The following is a 21229-nucleotide window of genomic DNA, read 5'->3' as shown; positions in this document are numbered from 1 at the left end:
GAGTTCAACCCTCATTACCATCAAAAAACAAAAAGCAAACAAACTAAAATAATTATTACACCCTAGTATTAAACCATGTAAACACTACTACACACAGTATTTACACTGAAAAACAGCATATAAAATAGACCTGGCACTGTTTGACTTTGTAATGCTAACTCAACAAAACAAAAATCTAAATTTGTGCAAGAAATGGAAGGTTTATTCTACCTGAAGACTTCAAAAGCAGATACACAACATATAACTAGATTAAAATGTTTTGGGAGATTCCCCCTCCAAGAAAAAAACCCCAAATATCCAAAATAACTGAAAATGAAGAAAGTGCCTAAAACATGGCACAACATTTTAGAGCCCTTTCAGACACACGGTGTCTGAAAACTCCTTCCCTGCTCCGTGGTGGGACTGAGACACTAAGTCTGCTCCTGGGGACACAGCCCTGGGCTCTGAACTGAGTGCACCTTTCCCTTCCTTTTCCCTTTTCCTTTGCTCCATTTCCCCTTCCACAAAGATATGGAAGAGACTCAGGCAGGGCTTGTCATCACTGTATTTGCTGAGGTAAGGGACAATCACCGGAGTGAAGTTCCAAGTGTCCTTCATGATACCTCCTCCTCCCAGAGGAGTTGTCTGTGAAGAAGTTGAGCCATTGGTCTAACCTGAGAAGACTGTTCTGGATAAAGACAAGTTTCCACAGGGTGATGACTTTCCTGATACAGAGACCATTGCCCTTCTGAAGAGTCCAGGCCACACTGAGATGTTACCTGTGGGGAGCCAATGAGAATATGACATAGGCACAGCTACGCCTAATAATCTGCAGAAGGGGGCAAGGGCAAAATGCAGCCAAGCTGCTTTTCCTAAGATGTTTACATTCAGAGAGTAGCAATCGCAGGTTCCTCCTGTTTCGGATAATTACGATGTCACACCCACGCCCAGAACTGTTGCTCCACTTCCTTGTCTGCCACTGTATATAATAAACTCTCTGGAGGTGGATGAAGCTGCTGCTGCTGCTGGTTGCTGTTGTGAATCTCCACCAGAGCGCCCAGGCCACCTGACCCCAGCTTTCTGCATGTTTGTCTTCTGTCTTTTATCCTTTCTTAATCTCCCGTCATTCCCAGTTAGGTTTCTAGGACAAGCTCACTCAGGTCACAAGAGTTACTCAGTGGGGATCCTTGAATTTATACTCTTGTTTGGCTGCTGTGAAGAGGCTAATGAACTGTGCACAGAGCCCATCAATGCTCTCTGCACTTAAGGCTTTGCAGCCATCAACAAACTCCTTGGTGAACTCACACATGGTAGCAGCCTGGAGCTTTCCAACACTTGAAACTCCATGGGGTTGACCACAGGTCATTGAACAAGAACCCCACACCTTCTTCCAAAATTGCATCTTCCCACTCTCCCTTGAAGCACCTGAGCAGTTCTTCAACCTCTGACAGGAAGATGTCTCAACCCTGGAGTTGAATTCCCTCTCAGCATCTCCTGAGGCCATTGGCAGCTGAAAGGCCTCAGTATCAGCCTCTGCCTCCTTGGACCCAATGAAGAGGTAATCCCTATCTGGCTTGCCACAGGGTGGGACTTGTTTCTTACAGTGGCCTGAACCTCTCCAGTTCAGTGAGTGGCTGCTGGAGCCCCCATCTCATCTCCATTCTTGTTGCCCAGGGTTGATGAGTGATTCTTGCACTTGGTGATGCACTGGTCCATGATGGTGGCCTGGCCTCTAGAGTGGCCTCCTCTAGATCAGATGACCTCACTACCACTAGCACATGTACCTCAACTTGCCATCAGCCAGAGGAACCTCAGACCAGCCAGAGGAACCTCAAACAAGCCAGAGGAACCAGCCAAACTATAGAAAAAATCCACCAAGCCTGTACCCCAAGCAGTTTCCCAGTGGAAGCACTTCTCTTTCTTTCCCTCCTTGAGGTCTATAGCAAGGCTAAAAGTTGTTCCAAAGGTTCTTCCAGTCAAACCCTTTATGAAAACGATGGTGGCCTAACAGATCCAAATTGTCTACCATTCCACCTCACTCTTCCAGGCTTCCTATCTTGTCTGCTGCCACCTCTTCTTCATCTTTGTGAACAACTTCATCTCTAGGCTCAACTAGTGTTGAAACATGTAAATTCTTGGGGGTAGGGAGTCCTTACCAATAAATTGAAAACCTGAAAATTCCTATAATCATTAAATAAATTTAATCAATATTTAAAAGTTTTCCCATAAAGAAAATTAGAGCCAGAGAGCTTTGCACGTAAATTCTAGCAAACATTCAAGTAAAAAATAATTATAACCTTATGTAAACTCTTCCAGAGAACAGAAAAAGGAAACATTTCCCAATTTGAATTAGGAGATTACCATAATTTCATGCTCAAACCAGACTAAGAACAAGAAAGGAAATTTATCATCCAAGTCAGGCCCTACTTAGGAACACAAAGATAAAAATCAAAAAGGAAATATTAGCATCCTGAATCCTAAAACATAAAATGATAACATAACTTAATCAAGTTGGTTTTCAAACTCAGGAATAAAATTTTGATTTAAAATTAAGTATTGATCAAACTAAATGAGCAATTCAATAAGAAAGGTATTTTAAAATTCAATATCCATTCATGATTTAAAAAGAAACACTTAGCAAAGAGCACCTAAAGACTACCAAGAGCAAGCTTCATACTAAAAAGAAGTGATTTCAGCATTTCACTGGCAAGCACTGTTGGTGCCCATTTACCAATTTTACTTAACATGGTACTAGAGGTCTCACCTACACTATTAGACAAGAAAGATATACAAAAAGTAAGATTTGAAAGGGAGGAAATACGTGAATATTTGCAAATTATGACCATTTGTAGATAAATTTAAGAATAGCTACAAATTATTAGGGTTAATAACAGAGTTTGGCAGTTAAAGTGCTCTATACTCTCAACACTTAGAAACCATAATTTTTAAAAATACATTTAAGATACTTTTTGAAAAAAATACATTTAGCTATGAGGAAAAAACTAATGAAAAATGTGGACTTTTACTGAATAAAACAAACATAAAACTTTGTTGTAAGAAATTGTGCTTTTAAATTTTAATAACCTGTTTCTTAAACTGAAATGTGGCTATGCAGGTATTTGTTTTATTGTTTTTCACTGAACTGTGCATTTCGTTTTGTACACTTTTGACTATTTTAAAAGTAGAAAATTTTAAAAGAAAAGTATTAGTAAATAATTTGCTCATACTGTCCACTGGCCTATGGTTATCTAGAAAATTCCTGATTAATGTTAGACCTCAGCCTTGTTAGTACCAGGAGGTTAGGCAATAGATTTTGTTCTTTATCTCCTTTTCCATCATCCTGCACAAGTACCTGGTATGGAAAAACAGCTCCAAAGTATTTTTAAATCAGTGAATAAACAAAGCCCATTAATTCTCTCTAATGGCAAGCATCCAAACCAAAGCCAATTATTCTCATCCTCAGAATTCTGCTGTTCAGTTTCATGTGTCTCTAAGTCTTGACGACGGTCCTATTATTTCCTGCCCACTGTCTACTGGATTTCCTTTCTGCTGAAAGGCTTGCCTCACTTCCTCATATATGTTTAATGAAGTTGTCAGCAAAACCCTTTGTCATCAGTCCTCCTGGCTTGTGTTTCACTTACAGGCTTATTATCATGCCTAATTCTATCCATGCCAAACACTGTTAATTAAATGCCAGATCTGAGAGAATGGCCCAGCACTGCATTTAGCATTTACCTTGCATTTAAACATCAAGCAAAATTGGAGAACCCAATCCTTTTCCTGGGCCTGAGTAGCATGACAAAAGCATTGGGGGCTTCCTCAGGGGTCCATGAAGAGGACACCAAGGCATAATCGGAGTAATAAGGAAGATGAGGCTCCAACACAAGCAGCAGCAGTGAAAGGAGCCCATTCACAACAGCCCCTAGCAAAAAACTCCTGAGCCAACCTGAGACACAGGGCTGCTGGCCCAGTCCCCATGAAAAGATGTCATAACACAGATTATTTCTCTTAAGAAAGTCGTTGAATTTTTTTTTAAGCCTTATAGTATCATCTCCACCTCATGCTCACGAATGATTTTTGGCATAAGGTATCTTCTGGCGACTTTGACAGAGTAACACTGAGTAACTTGGAGATGACCACACTATTCCGGGAGAAGCCAAGTGCCTGGGGAAATGAGGCAGTGTTGACACACAACTGGGCTTGGAGACCCTCAGGTGACCCCATCACAGGCTCCTCCCACAACTTCTCCCCACCCTATCAGCCAGGGTCCAGAGCTACCATGTAAAGGGAGTCCCTACAACAAGCTCAAAGGCTGGGGGCGTGGCTCAAGAGGTAGAGCCCCTGCCTAGCAAGTGCGAGGCCCTGAGTTCAAACCCCAGTACTACCAAAAAACAAATCACAAAAACAATGACAAAAAAACCCTACAAGCCCAGAACTTCCCAGGAAAGATACACAAATTGAACTCTAAATCTGATTACAGAGTAATTTTATAAGCTTATGTAATATAAACTTGATATAATTGTAGTTCTTGGGTCTCAACTGCTTCCCAAGGCAGTTTACAGCAGAGTCACAAAATTGAGGCAACTTTCTGATTCTGAGAGCACATTCTTCTCTAAAGCACAAGCAATTGGTGGCCCTGGTAACAAGGAATTCAGATGACACAATTTTGCTGTCAAGAGGGCTGCTTTCTTCATGGTGAAGTCATCACACACCTCTCTCAGTCTCGCCTTCCTCATCTGTGAAATGGGAATCACACAGCCGTCCTTCTCGGGTTGTAAAGAAGGTTAATGATATGACAAATATTTCATGGGTTTGTATATGCCACATACGCAAAAGGAATATTTTGAGCTGAAAGCAATCGAGAAGAATCTTTCACAAGAAAAGCTGTCTGTCCTCCTCCTATGTGTCTAAAAGCAGGACATAAATTTACAAGCTGTCCCTCCTTCTTTTCTACCAGGAAGGAAAGAAGTTAATAACCAAAGACAATTTTAGAGCCTTACCAGCCAGGGAATAGCTCCAGCAAAATGTACATAAACTTTACTCACTATCCATCTACCATTGGTTGTCCATGTATCTGCCTTCCCACAATTTGCTTCCTCCAGCGACTCAAGGTCTTTTTCTTGGTCTAGCACTTCTGTAAAATTTATCATTCCTTTCCCATGACACTGTAGAAACTCAGGGTCTAACCAAACCTTTGAGTTACTAATCTCTGATACTCCCATGTGTTACATGCATGATACACATGTTAATAAAATTCTGGAGTTTCTTTCTTGTCTTTTGCTGTAGAGGCTCACACAGAACTTAGAAAGAAAGGTAGAGGGAACATTGTTTTTCCTCCTCTATAAATTGCACAGAGTAAGTAGCCAATAAACAGTAACTTCCTGTATTAATATTATCATTACTTGCCCATTCTCCTCTCACAGACTCTGGCCTTCCCCTCACCACCCACCGCTGTTTTCCCAGAAGTGCTTCCTAAGACTAAAACACAAGCTTTGAAATCAGAATGTCCTGGGTTCCAGTTCTGGTTCTACCAATTAATAGGGACATGATCTTAGGCAAACCAGGCATCTTCTCTAAATCTGATGGAGTAATAATAATAATACTCACTTCAAAAGATGTTTGACCAGCTCAATGCTCAGGAAACATGATCACTGTCATTATCCCTCAAATCCTCAGCCCAAATTCCTAGTATTCCAATGTTGATTATCTTCTCTAGGATTTAGAAAGAGATTATCTTTTAAAAACTGAAATTTATACTAAGAAATAAATTAATAACAGCATGAGCCCTGAAGATTAGGCTACTTGTTAACCAAAGCAAACCTGTAGTGAGTGGGAATATCAGAGCAGTGCTTCTAAACATGGGGGTTTCCCTGCTCCCTCTCTCCACACCCATGTGCTTTGGAGCAGTGCAATAACTGCTCCTGACAGCGGAGTGGGGCCCAACACCTGCTCTGAACTCTCAGACTTCAACAGGAGTGTTTCCATTCACCTTCTTAAAAGAACAAAACACTGTGGAAGTAATTAAGCAGTTACTTCCTTGATGTGATTACTTCTTTGTTTTGTCTTGTTTTTGGCAGTTGTTCCCTTGTCTCTCACTTTGGCAATTTAACGTCTCTAATTTCAGATCCTTCCGAGCCAGGCATAGTGGTGTACACCTGCAACCTCAGCACTAAGGTAGGATCATGAGTTCAAGGCCAACCTGGGTTACATACAGAGACTCTGCCTTGAAAATCCAAAGAACAAAAACAAGGAGGAGGACACCACCACTTTTGTAGCACTTTTCTTTCATATTAAAATTCCTTCCATTTTAAATAAATGAATTAGAGAACCATGACTGACCCCTCCCCCCATACACACACAGGGAATCACACTCACAGAAACACACGCTGTTACTACCATGATGCTGGATTTAGTCACCACTGTATATCCAACACCTAGCACCATACATCAACTAGTAGGCACTTAATGAATATTTGTTATTCAGCAAATGAACAAATTTAAAGTTTCCTATAGAAGGGAATTTTTATGTCACTCTTTCCTTGGGAATGAATTGCATTGTTTGGGATTTTAGGGCTCGATAATTCAAAAACATTAAGGAAAATAAAAAAGAATCAGACTTTCTTGCTCAACCTGCTGTAACTGAGTTGAGGCCCGTATCTTAGATATACAACTGCAATGGACTTCGTAGAGTCACCCCCAGGTGAGATAAACTCACTGACACCCACCCCTCACTGTCAGAGACCTTACTCAGCCAGAGATCTCCCTGACTGGGTTACATTACATACAGAAAAAAAAAAACAGATCAAAATAAGCCTTTCCTGTGGACTAATGGCTCCAGAGGAAGGTAAAAAGGAAAGGAGACTGACTGAGTCACACATGTTCAACTCCTTCCAAAGCCAGTCAAATAAATTCCCCCCCACACACACACACACTTCATCACACACAGGAAGGAGCAAGATGAGCAAGAGACTAACAACAAGGCCAGAATTGCTACATGAGTTAAAGTTTCCCACTGGGAAACATGAGGCCTGGAAATGGAGGTTCCTCCAACAAAAGTTACCTGTGATAGAAGGATATCCTGTCAGAGACTGTAAGACAGCCTGCAGCTGTGGCCAGTCTCTGCTTTTAGCCTAATGGGTGAGCACATGTCATTTCATACTGGAAAGGTCTTAGCCTACAAAGAGCCCAACTTAGGGTTTCATAGGACCAAGAGAGGGCCCTCCAGACCTGGCCCTGACTGCTCCAGGGGATAGGAGGATGACTTTTCATGTTGTAAAGGAACCTGTGGTCTCCTCAGTGCCATCCAAGACAGAAAGGCAAACTAGAAAGCCAAGTGTGATGGCACGCACCTGTAACACCAGCACTTGGGAGACCGAGGCAGGAGGATGGTGAGTTCAAGGCCAGCCTGAGCTACATAACAAGACCTTTTCATAAAATGACATAACAAAAGACATACTAGAGCATTCTTGAACACACCCCACACACACACACACCCCAGTTGCTAGCCTTCGCCCACCCAGACTGAGAATTATTACCAGGTGTTCACACTCTCCAGAGAAGGTGAGAGACTGAGCACATCCTAAATGCCAAATAACAGCTTAGACTTGTCCAAAAATGGGACTGGTCCAAGGTCACTGAGAGTGGGGAACAGAGTGGGCCCTACCCACAAGCCTCCTCTTGGACCTCTTTCTCGTTCTTTCCCTTCTTATGGCATCTGGTCTCCCCAGTTCTCTTGCACCTCACTTTCTCTGGCTTTCCAGACCCCACCCAAACCTGCTTCCCTTCAAGTATCCCCCAAATCATAAAATTTAGGCTCCATTTTCCCCATGAGTGTATTCCAAAACCTTAACTCCCTCAGAAAAACTGTGCTAAATATCAAGAAGGAAATAGCCTACTGAATTAATTGGCATGAATTTTAGACTTCTCTTTCTATCCTAATCACATCTTGGTGTTCAGTAGGGGAGAGAGTGGGAAAACACCTTTACCATCAGCCTGAGGCCACAGCATTTGTTTATCCCTTGAAATGTGCAGCAGAAAGGACCATCTTTGTGGTCAAATAACCTCTCTACAAGAGAAGGAGACAGACACAGCTTCCTGCTGTCCATCCCTGTCTTTGTTCCTTAACACCCATTGCACTGCCCTAAACCAACAAAGGCCGGAGATCCTCCAAGCCTGGCATCATTGCATCATTGTGCATCTCAGCTGAAAGGCAAGAATACCTGTCAACGAGAACTTCTAGACCTCGAGGAATCCTGCCCAAGAATAGAGACTCCAGAAAACTGCAAGGCATTTCCATTCTCTATTCATCTTATTTTCTCTGCTCCCTCAGACTGACCCAGTGAGTGGATTCTTGGATGAGTTCTTGATTCCATTCTGCTGCCTTTTGAGCCCAGGACCCACCCTCTTCCTCTGTTCTCCTAAGGTCAAGTCAAGACCGGTGGGACACACTTGACCAAGTCAAACACTCAGTCAAACTGGAGAAAGCACCTTAAGCCCCAGGTTGGTTCTCAGTGGACCACACACACCAAGGCAGTGGATGAAGCAGTAGACGACAATCCCCACAGGTCTCTTCACACTGGGTGTAGTAGAAGGGGGTGAAATTTGAAATCCTGCAAAATCTAGGCTTGAAGAGCTGCTCAGGTACCTTGTTTCCTGTTAGATATTACACAATCTGTGCAATTATTTTAAGCTTCTGTTTATTCACATGTAAAATGGTGTGATACCTACCCCTTAGAACGTTTTTAAGATTTAAAATGAAATTATGGAAAGTGACTTAGGGCAGAGCAGAACGGCAAGAAATCTTAATTTATTCCAGCACTGAATGTGCTTGCAAGTGTTATACCACATGGTGCATTCAGCATAACGTAGAGAGCTAATGCCCATTTTTATAGATTTTTTTAAAGTGAAGTCCTCTGTGGCCTTCTCTCTGTATCCCCAGCATCTAGCCCTATGCCGTTCACTACTAGATACTCAATAAATGCATGTTGAATGGATGGATGGATGCATGCATGCATGCATAAACTTAAAGGCTGCTGTATAAGATTCCCTGTGACCTTCCTTGGAAATCCATTGTATTTAGAGCAATAAGTTCTCTCAGACAACTAGATGATGCTAAGCTCTGCCCTCTGCATTAACCAAGTTCTACTAAGTGCGCTCAGATGTTTGGGAGGCCTAATTATCAACGATTTAATTAAAAATACATCCCCACTACAACAATAATATAATAAAAAATTAAATTTTTTAGGAATTAAAAAATAAAAACTCATAAAAAGTGTTTTAAAAGTGTATAAGTTATTTTACCTTCCTAAGTCTACATTTCTTTATCTGCAAATTAGGAAATAGTAATACCTGACCATGTTTTGTAAAAATTAACTGAAGTCATGGAGTCCAAACTGAAAAACATTAAAAGGAACAAAAAGGAGTGTTTTCGATGGAATTTTACTCAGCCACAAAGAATGAAATTTTGTCATTCTCAGGTAAATGGATGGAACTGGAGAACATCATCTTAAGTGAAGTTAGCCAGGTTCAGAAGACCAAAGGCTGCAGGTTCTTCCTCATATGCGGATTGTAGACCTAAAACAAATGCAGCAATTATGGGACACAGGTCACACTGAGGGCAGACTGCACACAGGAAGGATAGAGCAAGGGAAGGGAACCAAAAACGTCAATGTGGTTGATGTGCTCACTGCACAGGAATGAATATAGAAATCTTAAACTGGTCGGGGCCACTATGGGAAGGGGACTAGGGAGGAGTGAAGAGGACTGGTAGAGATGAACTAATTGGGGTTGTAACACACATGTACCTGGAAACAACACAAGGAATCTCTCCATGTAGATATCTTTATCTCAAACTAGCAAAAACACCATGTTTCTCTTTTTATCTTTTATGTTTTTTCTTCTCCAAAATCAGAGAATAGGAGGGTGGAACAGGTTGGGGAGGAGGCAGCAGAGAAAGGGGGTAGGAGGAGAGTAAAGTGCAAATGATGTGTACACATGTAAGTAAATGCAAAAATGATACCTGTTGAAACTGTTTCAGGAATCTGGGGGAGAGGGGATGAAGGACAGCAGTGTGGGGCGGGGGAGTGAATTCAAGTATAGTATGTTTGATGCATTGTAAGAACTTTTGTAAATGCCACAATGTACCCCACCCAGCACAATGATAATGGAAAAAAACACCTTAGGAAATAAAAAAAAGGAGTGTTTTATGTTGTCAAAAAAAAAATCACAGGACAATGGAAAAGTCAGAAATACATATGTAAAAACATAGCCTTAAAGCTTATGAAGAAAAACCAAAAAGGATTCAAAGAACAATAATCCTAAACTAATGATGGGTTGTATATACTCAGAATTGACATTCAAACAGATGGATAAGCAAGTATATAGAAACATACCTGACTAACGCAAATAACAACTTGATATTATAGATGCATACAGAATTTGACACTGACTAGCAGGTAATACCCATGCACACTTAAACTTGTCCTTATTCTAGATCACAAAGAAATCCTCAGAAAATTCTAAAAGATATCCAGTTCTCTAGTCATGATACAAGGAAATTAGAAAATAAAAGATAATATCCCCCTCAGACTTACTAGAAAATAAGAAAGACAAAAACATAGTAATCTAGGCTTTCCATTAATGTAGTCAGAAAAATAACAGTGAAACAAAACCAGAGAACATCTAAACAAATAACACAAATAAAAGCCAAAACTTATTAGGGGGAACATCACAAGTAGTAGTCCTTTATAAAGCAAAAGATGGTTCTTTCAAAGGACTTGCATGCTGCTTAAACTTTATCAAGGTCAACGAGAGAGAGCGAGAGAGAGAGAGAGAGAGAGAGAGAGAGAGAAAGAGACGGGTGAGGAGAATGACTATGAAGCACAAATACAAACAGGGCAATATAACAGAAGGCAGACAGAATAACGCCTGTAATCCTAGTTACTTAGAAGGAGGAGATCAGGAAGATCACAGTTCTAAGCCAGCTTGGATAAAAAGTTTGCAAGACCCCATCTCAATACATAAAAAGCTGGGCATGGTGGTGTGTGCCTGTCATCATCCTAGCTATTCAGGAATCATAAATAGGAGGATCCGTGGTCCAGGCCAGCCCAGACATAAATGTGAGGCATTAATTTTAAGAACAGATACAACAAGAAGGGCTGGGGCCATGGTTCAAGTGTTAGAGCACCTGCCTGACAAACACAAGGCCCTGAATTCAAACCCCAGCACCACACACACACACACAAAGGGTAACTTTGTACCAATATACTGGAAAGCCCAAAGGACATTTTCTTTCTTCTTTTTTTGTTTTTGGTGGTATTGGGGTTGGACATTTTTAAAGAAGATGTAATATATAACTTTCCAAAGTTAGCCCAAGAATCAAAAAATCTGAATCAATAGCAACAGTCATAAGATAAAATTAATCAAAACTCTATTTCCAATAGGTACAAATTTAAATTGTTTCATACCAAATTATACCAAACTTTAAGTAATCAATAGTTCCTATTTTATATAAACTATTTCAAAACATAGAAAAATAAGAGAACTTTGCAAAAAGACTTTGCAAAGCTAGCATAACAAGTATAATAAAATTGACCAGAAGCAATTTGAGGAAAGAAAATAATAGATCCATCTCAGTTATGAATCTAGATGTAAAAACCCTACATAAATATATTAGCAAATTGAGTTCTGCTAATGTTTTTGAAAATATTATACCAAAATCAGATAGGGTTTATATCAAAAGTACAAGGCTAATTGAATATTGAGCAATCTATCAAAGAAACTCAGTTCATGAACAAAGTAGTATAATATTAACAGAGTAATAAACAAGTAAACCATATCACAGAACACAGACTCATGCATACACAAGAATCTGATGTGTGATGGATGTGCACCTCAAGTCAGTAGAGAAACATCCACCTCCACTTTCTTGTTAATAAACCTCTGTTTAATCAGGGAAGGGAACCCTATGTCAGAGTCAGCTTCATGGACTTGTGCAGTCACACACAGCCTGTGCTCAGAAGTTCCCCACACTTGGCTTAACTCTCCGCTGCCACCGTCTTAAAATTTCTAATAATTCTTGAATAAGACACTCCACATTTTCATAGCATGAGGCACTGCAAATTCTATGATTTCCCCTGCTCTATGTCCACTCAGGGCCAGGACTGGTGGGTAAATGAGTCATGGGAACCCCACTCCTCCTGGCCAGGAATCAGTGGAGGGTAGACAGGCAATCCATTTGATATATGAGAGGAGGTCTACTGGGGTCTTGAAGAAAGAGCTTCATTCTGAAAATGAGATCCAGAGGAATGGCTCACTTTTTACCTCTGGATGTGATTACTTCTGGATGTGACTCCTGAAATCACAGAGATCCAGTCTGGGCTGAAGCTGACACTGAGGATGGAGGACAGAAGAGGCAAGGAATCTGATGACATCATTGAACTGATGATGATGACATGCTTGGGGCCTGCCATTTAATTCCTATGGATTTTCTGTCAAGTAATACACTAATTCTTTATTAATTAAGTTCCTGTCAGGGTCAGAATTAAGATGAGGTGAGTGACAACAGGGCAAGTACTGGATTGGATTCTTCATTTAAAATTTTGCTATTTTGGTCATGATGGAATTTGGGCATTAGTTTTTGTTTTTTTTTTTTTTAAGAATTTCATTAAAATATTTAATTTTATTGCTATGTTTGTTGATACCCCCCTCTCCCAGGTTTACACTTGAAGTGAATTCCTCACTTACCTCAATCTGGTCTTGACCCTGCTGCTTTCAGTTGCATCCCAAATTATCCTCTGAGTGAAATAAAAGTGTTCAGCTTTATAGGTTCTAAGTTATCCAAATGAGATAAATATTAAAGTACAATTCTAATCACAGAGCAAAGCTTGAGGAAGAACCTGTGTGTTGGCACTTCACTGTGGGAAGGAGGGAAAGAGGCTGAAGCAGCTGTGTAACAGAGCTGGCTACAGCTTTGCGACCAACACAGCTCACTGCTTGGTTGCACAGGATGTCTCCGGGGAGGCCACATGAAACTGCTGTGTCTTGGAATACTGTGGGAGGAGGACAGGCAGGGCATCTACATGCTGACTGTTCCCTTTCCTTCCTCTCTATCAGTAGCAGAAGTGCACCTGCTGGGGCTTTAACACCCTCACACTTCTTGGGTGCTCTAGGAACCCACTGGAAATTCAGAGCCTCCATGGATCCCTGGAGCTAGGCTGCAGGGGTGGCCAACTCTCCTCGTCAGTCAGTGCCGCACAGGAGAGCTACTCAGAATGTAGCACTGGGTACCATGACTTTACAAAGTGGGAAAAACCTGGGTCATTGCCAGGGCCATTATGGTCAGGAGGCAGGAAGAGGGGCCAGCCTAGGGGAGCAGACGGAGCCAGCAGATCTAGGGAGGATCTGCTTCAGATCTTCACCTCCCATCTTACACAAAAATAAATTTCAGAGTATTAAAGACCTGAAAAATTTAAGAGCAATAAACTATTAAAGTATCAGAAGAAAATAAAATAAGGTAGTACTATTATGTAGATATAAAAAAAAAGACTTTCTTAGGCATAAGGAGAGTAATGGAAGGGGTTGAACTGACCAGAGTAAAGTATACTCTCAGAGGAGATACACTGAGAAACCCCTTTGAACACTGACTCTGGAATTACTAATGAAAGACAGGACTGGAAAATAGGTGCAGTGGTGGGGGGGTTACTGTGGGAGGGGAGAAGGTGAATGGAGGAGATGAAGGTGAGAGAATATGGGTGATGGGCTTCACACATAAATATAAAAATAGAACGATGAAACCTGTTGCAATTGCTTTAAGTGGGCTGGGAAGGGGCTTGCAGGGGGAGAAAGCAGGGGCAATGTAACCAATGTATGAGGTAAAGCTATTCAGAATTGTCACAATGAACCCCCCCCATGAATATATCCTAATAAAAATGGAGAAAAGGAAAAAAGAATGAAAAAATACAAATAAATAAATAAAAATGAGGCTTTCTTAAATAAGACATAAAAAGCAAAATCATAAGGAAAGCCTTATTGATTTGGCTACACTAAGAACTAATCTCTGTGTCAGGCAGTAGCCCTCAAGTAGGGACAGTTTTGCCCCACAGGGAACATTTGCCAGTACTGTAGACAATTTTTTTTGGTTGCCAAAACTCGGAAAGAGAAGTTACCACTAACATCTATTAGAGGCCAAGGATGCTGATAAAAAAAAGTCCTTTGATGCACAGCCAGCCTCCACCCCCACATTAAAGAATTATCCAGGCCAAAATTTCAATAGTTCTAAGGTTGAGAAACTCACCCCTACCAAGTTAACGGGTGAGATAAAGACAAGTGCATATATATCCAAGATAAAAGATTAGTGTGTAATATATCGAGAGAATTAGAATCACTACGAAAAAAATCAACAAAAAATAAGATGACATTTCTCAAACTTTTGATTGGTAAATTTTTTAAATCCAATAATATGAAGTAATAATGAGAATATATAAAAAGAAGACTTTCAGTTACAGCTGACAACAGTGTTATAGGCCCAATTTTCCAGCATATAAATGTATTTGTTAGTATTTTTTACAATTTGGGCCAGGCATGGTAACTCACACCTGTGCTCCCAACTACACAGAAGAGTAGATAGGAGGAACACTGTCTGAGACGAACTCTGGGGAAAAAAAATGTGAGCCCCTACCTGAAAAATAACTAAATGCAAAGAAAAAAGCTAGGTGTGTAGCTCAAGTAGTAGAAAGCCCACCTAGCAAGTGCAAAGTCCTGAGTTCAAACCTCCCATACCACTGAAAAACCAAAATTGAAATGCCTGTATCCCACCAGTAGCCCATCAGCAGAAGCAGTGCGTGTCTCTCTGAGGTCTATTCCTTTCAACACCAGGAGTGAGCCCCCCCATGCATTTCTCTTCTTTCTGATGAGGGATTTGGAGCAACCTTTGACCTAACTTCATCCATGCAGACAAGGCTAAAACAGGAGGCTCTCTGATTGGCCATGTGTACAGAGCCTTTCTCCACTGGTCACCTGAGATTATCATGTGAGAGAAAGTAAACTTCCACTTTCTTTAATCAACTGTACTGTTACATTTGGATCCATCCCCCAAAGGCCATGTGCTAGACTTGGTCTCCAGCTGATGGGGCTATCGGGAAGTGGTTAAAATATTAAGAGGTGGGGCCTAGTTAGAGGAAGAAGGTCACTGGGGTTATGCCCTGGAAGGGAGCTGCTTTGCAACTCCACAAGCTCTCTACCCTGATGTTCTGTCTCCCCACAGGCCCAGAAGCACTGTTGCCAAGTGACCATGGACTGAAACCATGAGCTAAAACAAATCCTCTCTCCTTTACATTTATTCTCTCAAGTATTTTGTCACAGCAACAGAAAGCTGACTAAAGCATAGAGAAAGATCTGGAGGAAGACACACTAAACTCATAGGAGTGACTTCTAGGCAGGGAAACAGGTTTGGGGTGGGTGGTCGAACATCTTTTGCTGGGATGTCTTTCTTTTAAACAAGACAAAGTGTCCACACACTGTGAAATTTTTTTAACTTTTCTTTAAAAACAACTGAGATTGTGTGCTTAAAGCACATTCAACAAATGGTAATTACTCCTGTAAGAGGTCCGTGCAAGGTTACTAGAAGCACGAGGTGTTCTTGTTAAACCCTTCTCTTTGGCTGTAGGACCTTCCTCAAATCGCATTACCTCTAAAGCCAAGTTTCTTCACTTATAAAATAAGGACGATAATACTTTTCTCTCATGGTTGATGTGGAGAATAAAGGAACTATCAAACATAAAATTCTTAGAATTGGTGCCTGGTCTTTGGAAAGCACTAAATAACTATTATTTATTATTATTGTTATTATTTAGGATACATGTGAAAAGCCAAAGAAAAGTTTTCTATTCTACTAGAAGCATCTTTGTGAAAAAAGATGAGTTATGTAGTTGGTAAAGAAAACAGTGAGACACACAGGGGACTCAGCTTGTTGTGTTGCTGCTGGAGAACCAGACACGATCCTGCTGTGGCCTCAGTTCTTCCAGCCACCCAACAATGTCATCTGATTTAGTCAAGCCGCCACCAACCCTACACAATAGCAACAATTGGGAGGAAGGGGAACAGCTTTTGCCCCCTCCAGCCAGCCTCAGCAGTGCATTGGGTGGACTCCCCATGAACAGCAGCAATGGCAATGATAATGGCAGCCGGAAGCATGGGGGCCTGGAGCACCTGTCTTCCTCATCTTCCATCCACAACCCAGACGTGGAAAAGATGCTGCTGGATGCACAGCTCTAGTCAGGCCAGAGCAGCTTGAGGGGCAGCTCTCACTGTGACAGCCCTTCACCCCAAGAAGATGCAGGGACCATAGCTCTCAGTCAGAAGAAAGTCGTAGAAGGAGAGAAGGAAGCTGAGACTTTGAAGAAAAGTGCAGACTGGGTGTTGGTTTGGTCCAGCAGACCAGAAAACATTCCACGCAAGGAGTTCCTCGTCAGACACCCAAAGGAGCTGTGTCTCTGAGCATGAGAAAAAGTGGAGCTGTGAAGAAAGGAGGCATCTTCTCTGCAGAGTTTCTGAAGGTGTTTACTCCATCTCTCTTTCTTTCTCATGTTTTGCTTTGGGGCTAGGCATATATATGGGAAAACAACTGAGTACACTTGCCACACCTACTGAGGGAAGGAAAAACTCCCTGGTAATGTGCGTGGCCTGTGAAGTGGTGTACTGTCACAGTAGTTTATTTGAACTTGACTTACCACCCTGTTTTTACGTATCCATTTCCAGTAACTCTCAAATCCATTATTTTATTCAAACTCTGTTGCGGCATTTTACTAACCTCATTCTCTTTTGGCCTGTAAGTCACCTTAGAATTTCCTAACAGACTTTACTGTTGTTTAGAAATTTCCCCAAATGCCACCAGCAGACTATAATTTTGTCAACAATGCTATTGTCTTCTGTTAGGACCACCAGAATTAGTCCTGTATCATTCATGGTAGAAATTTTATTCTGGCTGTGTAACTACCATCTCTCTCTTCAAACAAGATCAGGTTAGCAAATGATACTATAAAAGCTTTGTTGTCTAGTTTTTGTTTCATTTTCCAAGACAAAGACAAACTTCCCTAAGCTTGAATTTATAGTTACTAAAAAGAAAACAAAATAAAGAAAAAAGCAAGCTACAAGCAAAAACTAGCCTGGGCAATAAAAACTTATTTTAAACCTGAAAAAAAAAAAGAAAAGAATGAGACTAATTCAATTCCACTTGACATATGTATGTTGAATACATTTTGTATCTTGCTAGACACTAAGATACAAAAATAAGTAAAACCTAGTGCCCTGTACTGAAGAAACTCGGGTCCAATCATGAAGGAAGATGAAACTGAACTTCTAAATACTTGTAAAACTTCTAATCCATGCAACATGAGGAAAAGGACATTGAAATTATTGATTCCTTCTCTAGGTGACTGACAAGCTTGCACTGTGAAAGCTTGGAAGGGACGGTGACATGGGCATGTAGAAACGCTCATAAAAAAGCTGTGGACAAGGGCAGCACAGGCAAGCACAGGAAAATAGACAAAGCAGAGAACTTCCACTGTTGGAGGAAATCTAGACATGAAAGTAAAAGATGAGACAGAAGATGCTAGAGGCATCAGAGCCGGAACTGGAAGACCCTTGAATATTGCTTTCTAGAACCTCACCCTGATGTGAAAGGAAGAAGTGGGAAGAAGGGAAAGGAGGAGGCTGTCTCTGTACTTAGAGCAATGAGGGACCCACATGTTGGTGTCAAAATCCAATGTAGCAGATGACACATTGGGCATGGAAAAAGAAAGAACAGGGGCCACTGAGGATGGCTGTCAAGTTTCCAGCCCGCGTGACTAGTTATATCTGAAATACAGAGTTCAATATGTGAGCTCCATCACAGGCCAATGGAGATTGCTACACACAGGTCTGTTCATAAGGCTCCTATAATAACAAGCCAGCAATTCCTAAGAAGCTAGGCGTGAGAGGGTAAACACTGGGTGGCCTTTCCAGATCCTGTAGGGTGACAGTCATGGGCAGAATTAGGAAATTAGAGGTGGGGGGAAGGTGACTGCTGTCCTCTGATCTCCCTAAAGACCTAGAAAATGGCACCCACCTCAGAAGCCAGTGGTCAGCACATATCTAACCTCATCCCTGTCTTTCACAAGAATTTCTGTTTTAACTTTATTGGCTGTGAGTGCTGCAGAGATGAGAAATGGAAATGTGTTATTCTGTATCAGAGTCTCTGGCATCTGTGTGCTTATCTTCAATATTTTCAATTAAATCAGGAGGAAATAGTTATGCAAACCATCATTTCACCATCCACAGGGTGACGATCAGTTTATTATCCTTGAAAGGTTTGTACCAGGGCATATAAAAGCTTTAGATAAGGAGCTAATTTAATTTTGGTTCCCCTTCTGCCGAGAGTGCATACCCTGGAGTAATACATACAAAATAGAGAAAACATATGCGGTCTCCAGGTCAACAAAATTACCATGATTATTAACCACTGAAATATGGCTTTCATACTACTTTACTTCTTAAGTCTCCAGTGTTCTTCCTCATGTACTAATCTGTCTTGTTCATGGAGATAATATAAATAAAGCAAGAACTTCCAAAAGCACCTAAGTTACACGCAAGGCAAATTCTACTTGGGGAAGAGTCTCGTTTTTATATGTTCATATTGCCAAATTTAAAACAGCTTGAATCATAGAATTTTATCACTGAATCATTTCTTGGAACTTCACTTGTTTGGGTGAAATGATGAAGGCTTAGAGCCAGTCAAAGACTTGGTGACACTTACATAGCTAGTGACAGTGTAGGGACCAGAATTAGGCTCCCTGCTCTTCAGTCTAGCATTCTCTCCTCCACCTGATACTTGCTGACTGTCAGATATTCGTTCGTTTAAAAATCAATCTGCAAAGCTAAAACTAAAAATTTTCTCTTTTTTGATTATCTATGTTCAAAGTCAATTCTGTTTTTCTGACACTGGGTTTAACCTCCCTCCTCTACTGGTTTTTCTCAAGTTCATCAATTCACCAATCTTCCCTGCCCCTCCCAAGATCATGCCTTCCTGAGAAGATACCCCCTCCCTCCACAGCCAAAGACTGTCGACCCTAACCATCCCCTCCTTCCTCCTTCCCTTCCTCCCTTTCTTCTCCCTCAGCCCTCCACCACCTGGGGCCTGCTGCTGCCACTTCAGTGAACATTTCTCATGGACGTTTCTTGAGGTCTCAGTGCTAGCAAAGCCAAAGACCCTGCCCTTTGTGGACATCTCTGCTCCACGAGATGGGGGTGGCCACTGCTTCCTTTTAGCTACTCTTGTCCCTTGGCCACTGTGACACTAGCTGTTTGGTGTTTCTCACAGTCTCCCTACTTGACACTTTGCATTTATGGGGCAGCAGGGTCATGAAGCATGGGTTGGTTCCTCTGGTAAGGGCCAGAAGAGAGGTACAGCTATCCCACAGGTAGATCCTCCCAACATCCTGCATGCATCAATCCAACTCGGAAATCCTCTTTCCTTCATTCATTTATTCATTCAACAAATATTTATCAAGCTCTAATTAAGTAATGTGCTTTTGATACACTGGAGACACAGATTTGAAGCCTGAGAGCGTCACCTCTGCCTTTGGACTATACCTGCTCCAATCTACTCTCAACCAAACCCTCCTTCTTTAGAAAAAGCCATAGTATATCACTTCATTCACTTTTGATTAAACTCTGCCACTATTTCTCTTAGGAAAGCCAACTCTTTAGCATGGCACATGTCTGATATTAATCGATCTTTCTAACAAAAATCTTTGCCACGATCCCCATGGATTATCATTCAGAACAACTGCAATTTTCCCAAACACACACTTTCATGCCTCATATCTTTACATATGTAACCCCTTCTCTCCAGAACAGCCTTTATTTGTCCTCTTTTGTTTAGCAAAATTCTTATCCTTCAAACACTGAGCAAAACTTTCCTTTCCCTTATGAGGCCTGTCCACACCACTGCTCACTGAACAAACTCGTGTTATAGCACTTTCCACTTTTTATTGAGTGTTTTTTATGCCAGCCTTTCCAGTAGATGTTGAGCTCTAAAAACAAAACAACAGATTGCTTATATGTGCCTGATGTCTAGCAAAAGCCCTGGTATAGACTTAGCAGTCATCAACAAAAACTTTTAAAATTAATTATTATTGTTTCATTGGTACCATGAATGCTTGGTGCAGTGTGTCCCCATAAACACTGGAGATTTTCTGAGTTGATTTCATCTCCCTTACAATTGTCTGCATCTCACTACTTCTTTCTATTCTATTTATGTACTTCAAATGGGGAGGATAAAACCTGACCTCTTCCCTTATCCCTCGGGCTCCTCTTTATTAAGTTGGAACCAAAACTATTAAACCACAAAAAGATTTTTGGTTCAAGATCTCCCTTGCTTAGATAGTGAACAGGCCAGATTTCCTTTCACTGGATTTGATTTATCCCTTTATAATGGAATAAAAATTAACTTTAGTGAAACAGTGCATACAAGCAGAGGTAATTTGATAACTAATGAATGAGGTATTACATAACAGTTTAATTGGTTATTCTTCATTTAAAAGGCACGGCCTCTACACTCTACAATGTTTAATTTCCTTTCATTCTTTCCAGTCTTGTCATTGTGTAGTAATTTACTACACAGTTCATTTTGAAAACCAGGCCTTCCGCTCATCCTATTCCTGCCCTTTCAAAGTAAAAAAACCACACCCACCCATGCTAGACTTCTTTGGGATTGAATTAAAAAGTCACCACACAGAAGATGTGGGTCATTACTCTGCCACCAGGATGCTCCTGGGCCCCAGTCACATGTCTGTCCCACTAGGCCTCTTATTTAGCTCTCCAGATTCCTCTGGCCTCCCACATTTGGTGTCTGTACTGTGGCCCCCATGTTTGCTTAGTAACATGGATTAATGATTCAGACTGAAATCACTGACCAGTTGACCTTGGCATTCCTCCAGGATGGAATTTCCAGAGCCACCTTCTTGATGTTTGCCCAGTGACAACTGGCCAGCAGTGGCCATAAAGAATCACCCCTGCAGTACAGCCTCAAGATGCCCCAGCTTGGCAGGAAGGAGCCTAAGGAGGGTCCACTCTGTCTCCCATTCCTACTTTTATTTGTCCTGAACCCCATGACCTCCCCCTCCCTAGCCCAGCCTTCTTTTCCTAATCAGCCTGTATCCCCTATGAGGATATCCCTCGTCCTGGCCAGGGTGGCACATGAGATATGTGTGCT

At 41.3% G+C, this 21229-nt stretch overlaps 2 pseudogenes; one reads left to right on the top strand and one right to left on the bottom strand.

The window, feature by feature from the left end:
* Nucleotides 1–410: 410 nt before the first annotated feature.
* LOC109688501 (DCN1-like protein 3) lies at nt 411–1695 on the bottom strand (annotated as a pseudogene).
* A 14316-nt stretch (nt 1696–16011) lies between these two features.
* LOC109688518 (BCL2/adenovirus E1B 19 kDa protein-interacting protein 3-like pseudogene) lies at nt 16012–17431 on the top strand (annotated as a pseudogene).
* The last annotated feature ends 3798 nt before the right edge of the window (nt 17432–21229 follow it).

Source organism: Castor canadensis, chromosome 12, assembly GCF_047511655.1.
Source record: "Castor canadensis chromosome 12, mCasCan1.hap1v2, whole genome shotgun sequence".
In the NCBI taxonomy this organism is placed as follows: Eukaryota; Metazoa; Chordata; class Mammalia; order Rodentia; family Castoridae; genus Castor; species Castor canadensis.
The sequence above is the reverse complement of the archived record's forward strand: the minus strand, read 5'-3'. Positions and strand labels throughout refer to the sequence as shown.